The following is an 11620-nucleotide window of genomic DNA, read 5'->3' as shown; positions in this document are numbered from 1 at the left end:
GCTATATCTTGGATGATCGTGAGCAAAGAAGGAAGATGGATCCCAAAAGTGATGAGGGAATATTTCTGGGCTATTCAACAAAAAACAGAGCTTACAGGGTCTTTAATTCCAGAACTAATGTATTGATGGAATCCATTAATGTTGTGGTTGATGACCAACAGACTGATGTCACAGACGATGTCGAGACATCTCTAAATGATTCTCCAGCTGACTTCTCAGACAAAAATAAGGAAGGTGAACCGCCTCAAGCTGAACCTGAAGATGACAAAATCAACAAGGGACCCTCTATCAGAATTCAGAAAGATGATCCCAAAGATCTTATCATAGGAGATCCAGATAAAGGAGTCACTACTAGATCAAGGGAAGTGATCTCACATGGCTGCCTTGTGTCAAAGATTGAACCCAGAAATGTCAAGGAAGCCTTGACTGATGAGTTCTGGATCAATGCCATGCAGGAGGAGTTAGGCCAATTCAAGAGGAATGAAGTATGGGAATTGGTTCCTAGACCTGAAGGAGTAAATGTCATAGGTACAAAGTGGGTATATAAGAATAAATCTGATGAACAAGGGGTTGTTACTAAAAACAAAGCTAGATTAGTAGCTCAAGGATATACTCAAGTTGAAAGAGTAGACTTTGATGAAACATTTGCTCCTGTAGCTCGCCTTGAGTCCATTAGATTGTTGCTTGGAGTGGCATGTATTCTGAAATTCAAACTGTTCCAAATGGATGTAAAAAGTGCCTTCTTGAATGGCTACTTAAATGAAGAAGTATATGTTGAACAACCTAAAGGATTCATAGATCCAAATCTTCCAAAGCATGTGTACAGATTGAAGAAAGCCCTCTATGGGTTGAAGCAAGCTCCTAGGGCTTCATATGAGAGACTCACAATGTTCCTCACTGACAATGGATACAGGAAATGAGGTATTGACAAAACTCTATTTGTGAAGAATGAAGGAGGGAAACTCATGGTGGCACAAATATATGTAGATGACATTGTATTTGGTGGGATGTCAGATCAGATGGTTGAACATTTTGTTAGACAAATGCAATCTAAGTTTGAGATGAGTCTTGTTGGAGAACTAACCTACTTTCTTGGGCTACAAGTACAACAGATGGAAGACTCTATCTTTCTATCTCAAAGCAAGTATGCCAAGAACATTATGAAGAAGTTTGGCATGGAGAATGCAAACCATAAAAGGACACCTGCTCCTACACATGTGAAAATATCCAAAGATAAAAATGGTGTTAGTGTAGATCAGAGTCTATACAGAAGCATGATAGGAAGTCTGCTATATCTCACAGCAAGTAGACCTGACATTGCATTTGTTGTAGGTGTTTGTGCTAGGTATCAAGCTGAACCAAAAGTCAGTCACATAAACCAAGTGAAGAGAATACTGAAATATGTCAATGGCACCAGTGACTATGGGATGTTGTATACTCATAGATCTGGATCTATGCTGACTGGTTACTGTGATGCTGATTGGGCTGGAAGTGCCGATGATAGGAAGAGCACATCAAGAGGGTGTTTCTTTTTGGGGAACAATCTGATTTCATGGTTTAGCAAGAAACAAAACTGTGTATCTCTATCCACTGCTGAAGCTGAATACATAGCAGCTGGGAGTAGTTGTTCTCAACTGGTCTAGATAAAGCAAATGTTGTCTGAATACAATGTCACACAAGAACTCATGACATTATACTGTGACAACCTGAGTGCTATAAATATTTCCAAAAATCCTATTCAGCATAGCAGGACAAATCACATTGACATTCGTCATCACTTCATTAGAGAACTTGTAGAAGAGAAGATCATAGCTCTGGAGCATGTTACTACTGAAAAGCAATTAGCTTACATTTTCACTAAAGCTTTGGATGCCAATCAATTTGAATGTTTAAGGGGGAAGATGGGGATCTGTACTCATGAGAGCCTATAGCAAGCAAAGGAGTTTGTGGTTAATATTCCAGAGGATATTTCTGACTGTGTGAAGTGTGCTGTGTTTGAAGGCTGTTGTGGCTGATGTTATGGAAGCTGTTCTGGTGCTGATGTTTGGAAGCTGAAGTTCTTATTGTTTTCTTTTTAAATGTTTAATTTGTGGCAGTCCTTATTGATTCCTGTTTGTAATATTTTGGGATCTTAATGAGTTCCTTGGATTTGTTCATTATCTCAGCTATCACAGCTGTGTATAATGATGATTTGTACTTCCTAACTATTATGTTTTAACATTTTTAATGTTATAACATCTGATCTGACACTCTCTGCTAGGCTAATTGACATTTATTTTGTCTAATTGGTCACCTTTGGTCAATTTTGACTAAAAAGGGGGAGAAGTGTTGATGTGGAAGCAGTTAAAGTTGTGGAGCTGTGAGGAGATGTATGTAGCTGAACAGATGGACAACTATTATTGAAGGAAATGTGCTTGTTGTAAAACAGAATGTTGTTCTGTTTACAGATGTCAAAGGGGATGTCTGATGTGGTGCACAGGTGTTGATGTTGAAGCAAATGTCATAATGCTGTTCTGACTGTTACAGGTGTTGTGGTTACAGGTGCTGTTATTTTCATGGAAGATGTTTGTTGTATGCATAGTTTTAGGGGGAGAAGAAGAACCCTTATGCATTTGTGTGTCTTACTAGTTGCATCCATAACTAGTAATTCTGTTTCTGTTGCACAAATTTAGGGGGAGGAGAAGTACCCTTGTGCATGTGTGTATTACTAGTAGCTATAGCTAGTAATTGTGTTGCTTCTGCTGCTGTTTAAACTGTTATTTAACTGCTTATAGTTTTCTTGTGAACAAAAAGGACAGATATATGTTTTAGCCAAAATTTGCCAAAGGGGGAGTTTGTTGGTTCTAAGTGTTGGCAGCAATTTTGGTAAAACAAAGAGTGTTCACAAGATGTTATGTGTGATGTCTTAACATAAGATATCCTTTGTACCTGCTGGAGTTCAAGAACATGATCATGCAGGATTGTTTCAGAATGTCATACACAATGTCATGACTTCTGATAATGTGCTCCTGCTGGAGTTGAAATGGAAAACATAATTATGCAGGATTGTATCAGGATTTCATACATGATGTCATGACATCTGATGTTTATGTACCTGCTGGAAATTATAAAAGGAATTATGCAGGATTGTTCCAGGATGTCAGACCCGATGTCATGACATCCTGTACACAAAATATTCAGTGTGAATGTATGGTGTTTTGTGATTGCACAATTAATGGCAATCTATGTATGATTGAAGATCTGATTTGCAGGCGCATTCAATCATGGATTACAACCTAATTTACTTATTTTCCAAGGAGATCTAATCAGCTGTTATGAAAAGATTTAATTGGAAAATAGATTTAGGGTTTTCAAGATGTCCAAGCCCAGCTGAAAGCTTCTATAAAAAGGGACTTAGAAAACCTGTTTTACAACACAACCAATACTGAGCGAAATATAGAGAGAGAGCTAGGGTTTGTGTCTTGTTTAGTTGTGAGTCTTGTAAGCCATTCAAGTCATCTTTTGATGGTTGAATTGGACTGATTTGTGGTTGTAATTTGTCACTCTAAAGCTGTTAAGCAAGAGTGTGTGTCTACTTGATCAAAGATGTGAAGCAAGATCAAGTGTGTGTCTACTTGATCAAAGCTGTGAAGCAAGATCAAGTGTGTGTCTTCTTGATTGAAACTGTGAAGTAAAATCAAGAGTGTGTTATTTAAAAGTGTTTTCTTTTCTCAAGGGATTGTTGTTTAAGATCACAGGTGTGATTGTAGGGAAGTGAGTGGGTTCTCATATCTAAGAGTGCTTAGGTATAAATTGCACGGGTAGAGATTAGGTGAGAAAGACTATAACTTGTTGAAGTGTACGGAGAGTCTTTGAACTGATTTTGTTTTAGTGAATTTCCTTCCTGGCTTGGTAGCCCCCAGACGTAGGTGAGTTGCACCGAACTGGGTTAACAATTGCTTGTGTCATTTGCTTTACCATTCTGTATCATTATCCTGTTTGTGTTCTCAGATATTAGTGTCGTGACATTACCTTCGACATCTTATATCTGATACCAGAATTTCAACTTAGAAACATTGGATACTGATTAACAGGAGCTGTTACTTCCACTCTGCACCAGAAGCTCAAATTTGTCAAGAATGGCAAGTTGGTGATTGTTGGAGGTGAGAAAGAACTGTTGGTCAGCCATCTGCCATCTTTCTCATATGTAGAAGCTGAGGATGAGGTTGGAACTCCGTTCCAAGCCTTATCTGTTGCTGCTGAGAAGAGAGTTGGGACACCTATGTCCTCTCTGAAAGATGCACAGAAGATTGTGGAAGAAGGTCCTGTTGATCAGTGGGGGCGCGTGGTAGAGGTCGTCGAGAACAAAGGAAGAGCTGGTTTGGGGTTCCAGAAGGGCTCGTCAACCGTTATACCAGAAGAGACGCAACTCAGTTTTCATAGCGGAGGGTTCATTCATGGGAATGAACAACACTTAGCTGATGTGCTAGAGGACAATGAAGAGGAAGACTGCACTAACTTTGTGACGCATGGAGAGACATGCAACAATTGGATTGCTGTTGATATTCCTGTTATTTTGCATGGATCTAAGTAATTGCTTTTTATATTTTAAAATCCTTCTCCTATGCCTAAGGGAGAAGTGAACATTGTTTGGGCATTTTAAATTGATCATCAATAAAATTAATTCTATTCATCCACATCTTTGATGTTTATTTTTACTTTTTACTTATTTCTGAAAATGGTAATCATAAAAAACATAAATAAACAATACGTTTGTCCATCTGCATAATATTTGGTTATAAATTGACTTCTCTAAAATCAAAATATCAAATCATTATGTAGGTTGGTTCCTAACCCCATTGAATATAATGATCCTTCTCCTTCTCCAAATTTTGAATTCCCTGTGTTTGAGGTCGAGGAGGAAAGTGATGTAGAAGTGAGTGATGAATTGTACCGTCTTCTTGAGCAAGATGAAAAGATTATTCAGCCGTTCGAAGAGCAGATTGAGTTAGTCAACTTGGGTTCCGAAGATGATGTGAAGGAAGTCAAGATTGGGTCTCGACTGTGTCCAGATGCTAAGAAGGGGTTGATGGATTTTCTTCGAGAGTATTTAGATGTGTTTGCTTGGTCCTATCAAGACATGCCTGGTTTGGATTCTGATATTGTGGAGCATAGACAACCATTAAAGCCAGAATGCCCGCCAGTCAAGTAGAAGTTGAGAAGAACGCATCCTGATATGGCTGTGAAGATCAAAGAGGAAGTTCAGAAGCAGATTGATGTCGGTTTCCTTGTGACTATTGAGTATCCACAATGGGTGGCTAACATTGTGTCTGTGCCAAAGAAAGATGGAAAAGTACGCATGCCTATTGACTATAGAGATTTGAATAAAGCTAGTCCGAAAGATGATTTCCCTCTGTCACACATTGATAGGTTAGTAGACAATACTGCTAAATTCAAAGTCTTTTCGTTTATGGATGGATTTTCCGGATATAGTTAGATTAAGATGACACCCGAGGATATGGAGAAGACCACATTCATTACACCCTGGGGAACATTCTGTTATAGAGTGATGCCTTTCGGTCTAAAGAATGCTGGTGCAACTTACCAGAGAGCAATGACTACTCTTTTTCATGATATGATGCATAAAGAGATTGAAGTTTATGTCGATGACATGATTGCTAAATCAATTGATGAAGAGGAACATGTTGAGCATTTGTTGAAGCTATTCTAGTGTTAAAAGAAGTATAAACTTTGCTTGAATCCCAATTAAAGTACTTTTGGTGTTCGTTCTGATAAGTTGTTGGGCTTTATTGTCAGTGAGAAGGGTATTGAAGTTGATCCTGCCAATGTCAAAGCAATACAAGAGATGCCTGTGCCCAAAACTGAGAAGCAAGTCAAAGGTTTTCTCGGCCGCTTGAATTATATTTCCAGATTCATTTCCCACATGACTGCCACATATGCGCCTATATTCACGCTTCTTCAGAAAGATAAGTCTTGTGATTGGATCGAAGACTGTCAGGAAGCATTTGATAGTATCAAGGAGTATTTACTTGAACCTCCTATTTTGTCTCCACCTGTTGAAAGAAGACCGTTGTTCATGTATTTGACTGTGCTAGAATATAGTATGGGTTGTGTTCTTGGTCAGCAAGATGAGACTGGGAAGAAAGAATTTGCAATCTACTACCTCAGTAAGAAATTCACCGACTGTGAGATTCGGTATTCAATGCTTAAGAAAACTTGTTGTGCATTGGCTTGGGCTGCTAAGCGTCTGCACCAGTATATGTTGACTCATACTACTTGAGTGATATCTAAAATGGATCCAATCAAGTATATATTTGAGAAGCCTGCTTTAACTAGGAGAATTTCCCGTTGGCAGATGTTGTTATTAGAGTATGATATTGAATACCGATCTCAGAAAGCGATCAAAGGTAGTATCTTGGCTGACCATTTGGCTCACCAGCCAATTGAGGATTACTAGTCAGTACAGTATGATTTTCCTGATGAAGAGATTTTGTACTTGAAAATGAAAGATTGTGATGAACCATTGCTAGAAGAAGGGCCATAACCTGGTTTCCGTTGGGGCATGGTATTTGATGGAGCTGTTAATCAATATGGAAATGGCATTGGGGCAGTGATTATTACTCCTCAAGGAACGCATCTACCATTTACAGCCAGATTGACTTTCAAGTGTACAAATGACATGGCAGAATAAGAAGCTTGCATTATGGCGCTTGAAGAGGCCATGAATCTCAGAATCAAATATTTGGATGTCTTCGGTGATTCAGCTTTGGTAGTGAATCAGATCAAAGGAGAATGGGAGAGGAATCAACCTGGTTTGGTACCATATAGAGATTATGCGAGGAAGATTTCAACCTTCTTTACAAAGGTTGAGTTTCATCATATCCCTCGAGATGAAAACCGGATGGCAAACGCTCTTGCAACATTGGCATCAATGATTGTAGTGAAGTATTAGAATGAAGTTCCCAATATATCTGTGATGCGTCTTGATAGGCCAACTCATGTGTTTTTTGTTGAAGAGATCAAAGACGAGAAGTCGTGGTATTACGACATCAAGTGTTTCCTCCAAAGTCAAATTTACCCGCCTGGGGCATCTTTGAAAGATAAGAAGACTTTGGGAAGATTAGTCGGTAATTTCTATTTAAATGGTGATGTACTGTACAAGAGAAACTTCGACATGGTTTTGCTCAGATGCGTGGATAGACACGAAGCAGACTTGTTGATGACCGAAGTGCATGAAGGTTCCTTTGGTACTCATTCCAATGGACATGCAATGGAGAAAAAGATGTTGCGAGCAGGTTACTATTGGCTGACAATGGAATCTGACTATTGCAAGTTTATGAAGAAGTGCCACAAGTGTCAAATCTATGCTGATAAGATTCATGTTCCTCCGACACTATTGAATGTTATTTCTTCCCCATGGCCCTTCTCCATGTGGGGAATTGATATGATTGGGATGAATGATCCCAAAGCTTCGAATGGACATCGTTTCATTTTGGTGGCAATTGACTACTTCACAAAATGGGTTGAAGCGGCATCGTATGCAAACGTAACCAAGCAAGTTGTAAGATTTATCAAGAATCAGATCATATGTTGTTATGGTGGGCCAAGTAAGATCACTACTGATAATGGATCGAACTTGAATAACAATATGGTAGAAGCTCTTTGCAAAGACTTCAAGATTGCATATCATAATTCTTCTCCCTACAGACCCAAGATGAATGAGGTTGTTGAAGCTGTGAATAAGAACATCAAGAAGATTATTCAGAAGATGGTTGTCACGTATAAGGATTGGCATGAGATGCTCTCATTTGCTTTGCATGGATATCGTACATCTGTCCGCACTTCAACAGGGGCAACCCATTTCTCTCTCGTTTATGGTATGGAAGCTGTGCTCCCGGTAGAGGTTGAGATTCCTTCGTTGTGTGTGCTTATGGAAGCCAAGTTGACTGAAGCTGAATGGTGTCAGACCAGGTTTGACTAGTTGAATTTGATAGAAGAGAAGAGGTTGACTGCCATGTGTCATGGTCAGTTGTATCAGCAGAGGATGAAGAAAGCTTTTGATAAGAAGGTCAAGCCTCGTGTGTTCAGAGAAGGTGACCTTGTGCTCAAGAAGATTTTGACGTTCAAGCCAGATTTCAGAGGAAAATGGACTCCCAATTATGAAGGCCCATATGTTGTTAAGAGAGCCTTTTCAGGCGGTGCATTGATTCTTACAACTTTGGATGGTGAAGAGTTCACTCGTCCTGTGAACATAGATGCATTCAAGAAATACTTCGCCTAAAAAAGAAAAGAACAACTCGCTAAGTTGAAAACCCGAAAGGGCGACTTAGGCAAAAATGAGCGTCTCGGTGGATTGAAAACCCGAAAGGGCGATCCAGGCAAAAATTAGAGACATAAAAAAAAACAGAGATGATTTCCCGATAAGTTGAGTACCCTACGCTGGGGCAACTTATGCAAAAATTAGGGATTATTGCAAGTAACTGCATTCTACTAATCTTCAGTGATTTTGAAAACTTGTTTGAGCACAAGGGTTGACATCAGTTCATCTCCAGCAGCGGTCAAGAGCACAGTGGATATCAAGATTTGGTAGAAGGATTAAGGATCATTATGTAACCCTTTTCCATGTAAATTACCATTTTCAACTTTGTAAAATCTATGGAGTCTTGTCATTTACAGGCTACCATTCTATTAAATAAAGTTGAGCCTTTATCCAATTGTTTCTATTCATATTTACTTCAGTCAATAGTTTTAAATTTTTGTTATGATCATTTTAAAATTAAATTTTTAAATCAAATCAAGTTTTCTTTAATATATATATATAAGCAAGAACTTTTTCAAAGCAAGTAACAGTAATATCAACAGTATTTCAGTGAATAGCAAGTCCTTAGGTGTGAAGCTTCTGAGGTTCCCCAAGCAGTAACTCTTCGGGTATCCCAAGTCATCAGTGTTGATTCATTTCCTTAGTAGAGTATTGTTATTCCCAACTAACGAATTCAGTTCCCCGGTGGAGTGTTTATTCCCCAGCGATTTTTTTTTCTGTTTCCCCATCTGAGTTGGTTGATTCATATACTGTGTGGTAGATTGTTTTCTCCAATGAAGTCGCCAAGATGTTTGTACATCCCAAAGGAGTTTATTTCTCCATCACCAACAGAGTTTCGACCTTCCCAACGGAGTTCGTCCTTCCTCAGCAGGTAGATAATCATCAGGAAATGTTTGATCTCTCCCCAGTAGATCGCCTTGGTGTTCCCACCGATCATCGTATCTTTGCTCCTAGTTAGAGTTTCCTCCTGGTTTTTGAGCAGCTTTTTGATTTGTTTCCCAGTAGGGTTGCCTCCCATTTTTATGGTGTTGACCTAAAATTCCCTACGGTTTGGATGTTTTATCCTCAACAGATCTCCTTCCCCAGCCAGGGTCGAGCCTTTAGGATGTTGGTCACTCTGTTCTCCAGTAGTTTGTCTCCATGATTTTTGTGGATTGACCGAGGATTGTACCGGTGGTTCAATTTCTTCGTGACACATTTGTATCCTTCGTGATCGTTTTGTCAGCATAATCACCATATATACATATACATATACATATATATTCATATAAAGTCATGTTTTGCATATCCTGCATCTTCATATTTGATTGGTTTGAGATTTTCATTCTCTGTTATGGCAGTACTTTATCCCCATACCCAAATCTGGTGTCTGTCCTCCTTCAATTGTAGAGTGTCAGCCCCTAAGCAGAAAAGACTTTAACCTTTCTCTGTTTCCCCACTGATTTTTGTTTCCTCATGGATGATTGTTATTTCAGTTTCCTCTCCAGCAAATTTTCTGGATGGAATCACTCCCCTTGAGTTATGTCCTCATTGGGTCGAGTCTTGATTGACCATTATCTTTCTAGCTCTTACCTAGATAGATATTTTGGTCCCCCAAGAGTCTATTACCCAGTAACTGGTAGTATTCTTCTTAGTTGGCAGTTCGTTACTTCTTGCCCAATACCCGGCAAAAGTACCTTTTGGTCTCCTCAGTAGAGTCCCCTGAAAGTATATCCTCGATATGTTCATCTTACCCAGGTGACGGATATCCTTCCTTCCCCCGCAGGAGTCTATCCTTGATATGTTCACTTTAACCAGTGACGTATATTCTCACCTTTGGTATTCTACCCAGTAAAAAGGTTGTTGCAATCCCTATTTTGGTTCCTCAGAGAGTTAATCCTTGATATGTTCATCTTAATCGATGACAGGTTTTCTTCTCCTTGTTGGTCTTCTACCCAGTAACCGGTAGTTGTAAATCCTATTGTTCCCCTTTAGCGGAGTCTATCCTTGATATGTTCACTTTAACCGGTGACGGATTTTCTCTTCTTTGGTATTCTATCCAATAACTGATAGATGTAATCCTTATTTTATCCCCTTTCAGAGTCTATCCTTGATATGTTCACTTTAATCGGTGACGGATTTTCTCTTTGATTGGTCTTCTACCCAGTAACCGGTAGTTGTAAATCCTTCTTTGTCCCCTCGCAAAGTTAATCCTTGATATGTTCACTTTAACCGGTGACAGATTCTCTCTCCGACGGTTTTCTATCCAGTTTTCGATAGATATAATTCCCTTTTTTTTAGTTGGTATATCCTTGATATGTTTATCCTAACCGATGATGGGTATTCTCCTTGACAACCCCAAGCATGTCTATCCTTGATATGTTCATCTTAACCGGTGACGAATTTTCTTCCCTGTCGAGTTTATCCTTTATATGTTCATCCTAACCGATGACAGATACTCTCACCTTTGGTCTTCTTCCCAGTAACTAGTAGTTATAAATCCTATTTTCTACAGTTTTCCCCAGCAAGGCTATTCTTACCCAGTAATCGGTAATGAATACTTCCTCCTGTCAGATCTTTATTATCTCCTTACCCAGTAACAAGTAGTAGATAATAGATTTCTGCTTCTCCTGTGTTGAAATTTATTTTCTCCCCAGTTGAGTTGAGTGCGTTTTCCTTAGTGAAATCGTGTTTCTCCCCTGCATGAGTCGAATATTTCAGTGTTATCCTGACTTATTCGTATCCCCTGCAGATGTTTTTGTTGCCCCCGCTGAGTCTTTCCATTTTATATGGAATTCCTCTAGTCCCCCAACAATTTTAAGTCGTAGCCTGGCCTACGCATAAGTCCCTTTTATCCCCTCAGAGTCTTTGTCTCCCCAACGAGTTTTCCTTATGGAATGCATTATACTCCTACGGATTTTCGGTCTCTCTGATTGCTTTTCCTTTGTGGCAACACTTCCCCACAAAGCATTAACTTTTGCATTCACATCATATGCATCATGAGGTCTCTTAGGGACCAAAATTCGTTTCTCTTTATTGTTATTTAAGCCCATTCTACTGAGTCGAGCCGAAGATATTAACCTTCACCTCCTCAGTTAGAATGTCCTTAAATAGGGGCAGTTGTAAGACCCCAATTTTGACCCTAAGATCCCTAATGAAATTTCATCATAAGCATTAGCATTGGGATCATACCTTGGCATCCTCCTTACCCCTCCTTCATTGGGTTTGTTTTAGGAGAGATCACCAAGTACTTTATGATTATATCATACTTGTATTTTATCATTTCACTAACCAAAATACCAAAAATATGTCTTTGCTATT

Source organism: Lathyrus oleraceus, chromosome 3 (genome assembly GCF_024323335.1).
Source record: "Lathyrus oleraceus cultivar Zhongwan6 chromosome 3, CAAS_Psat_ZW6_1.0, whole genome shotgun sequence".
Classification (NCBI taxonomy): domain Eukaryota; kingdom Viridiplantae; phylum Streptophyta; class Magnoliopsida; order Fabales; family Fabaceae; genus Lathyrus; species Lathyrus oleraceus.
Note: the sequence above shows the minus strand (reverse complement) of the source record.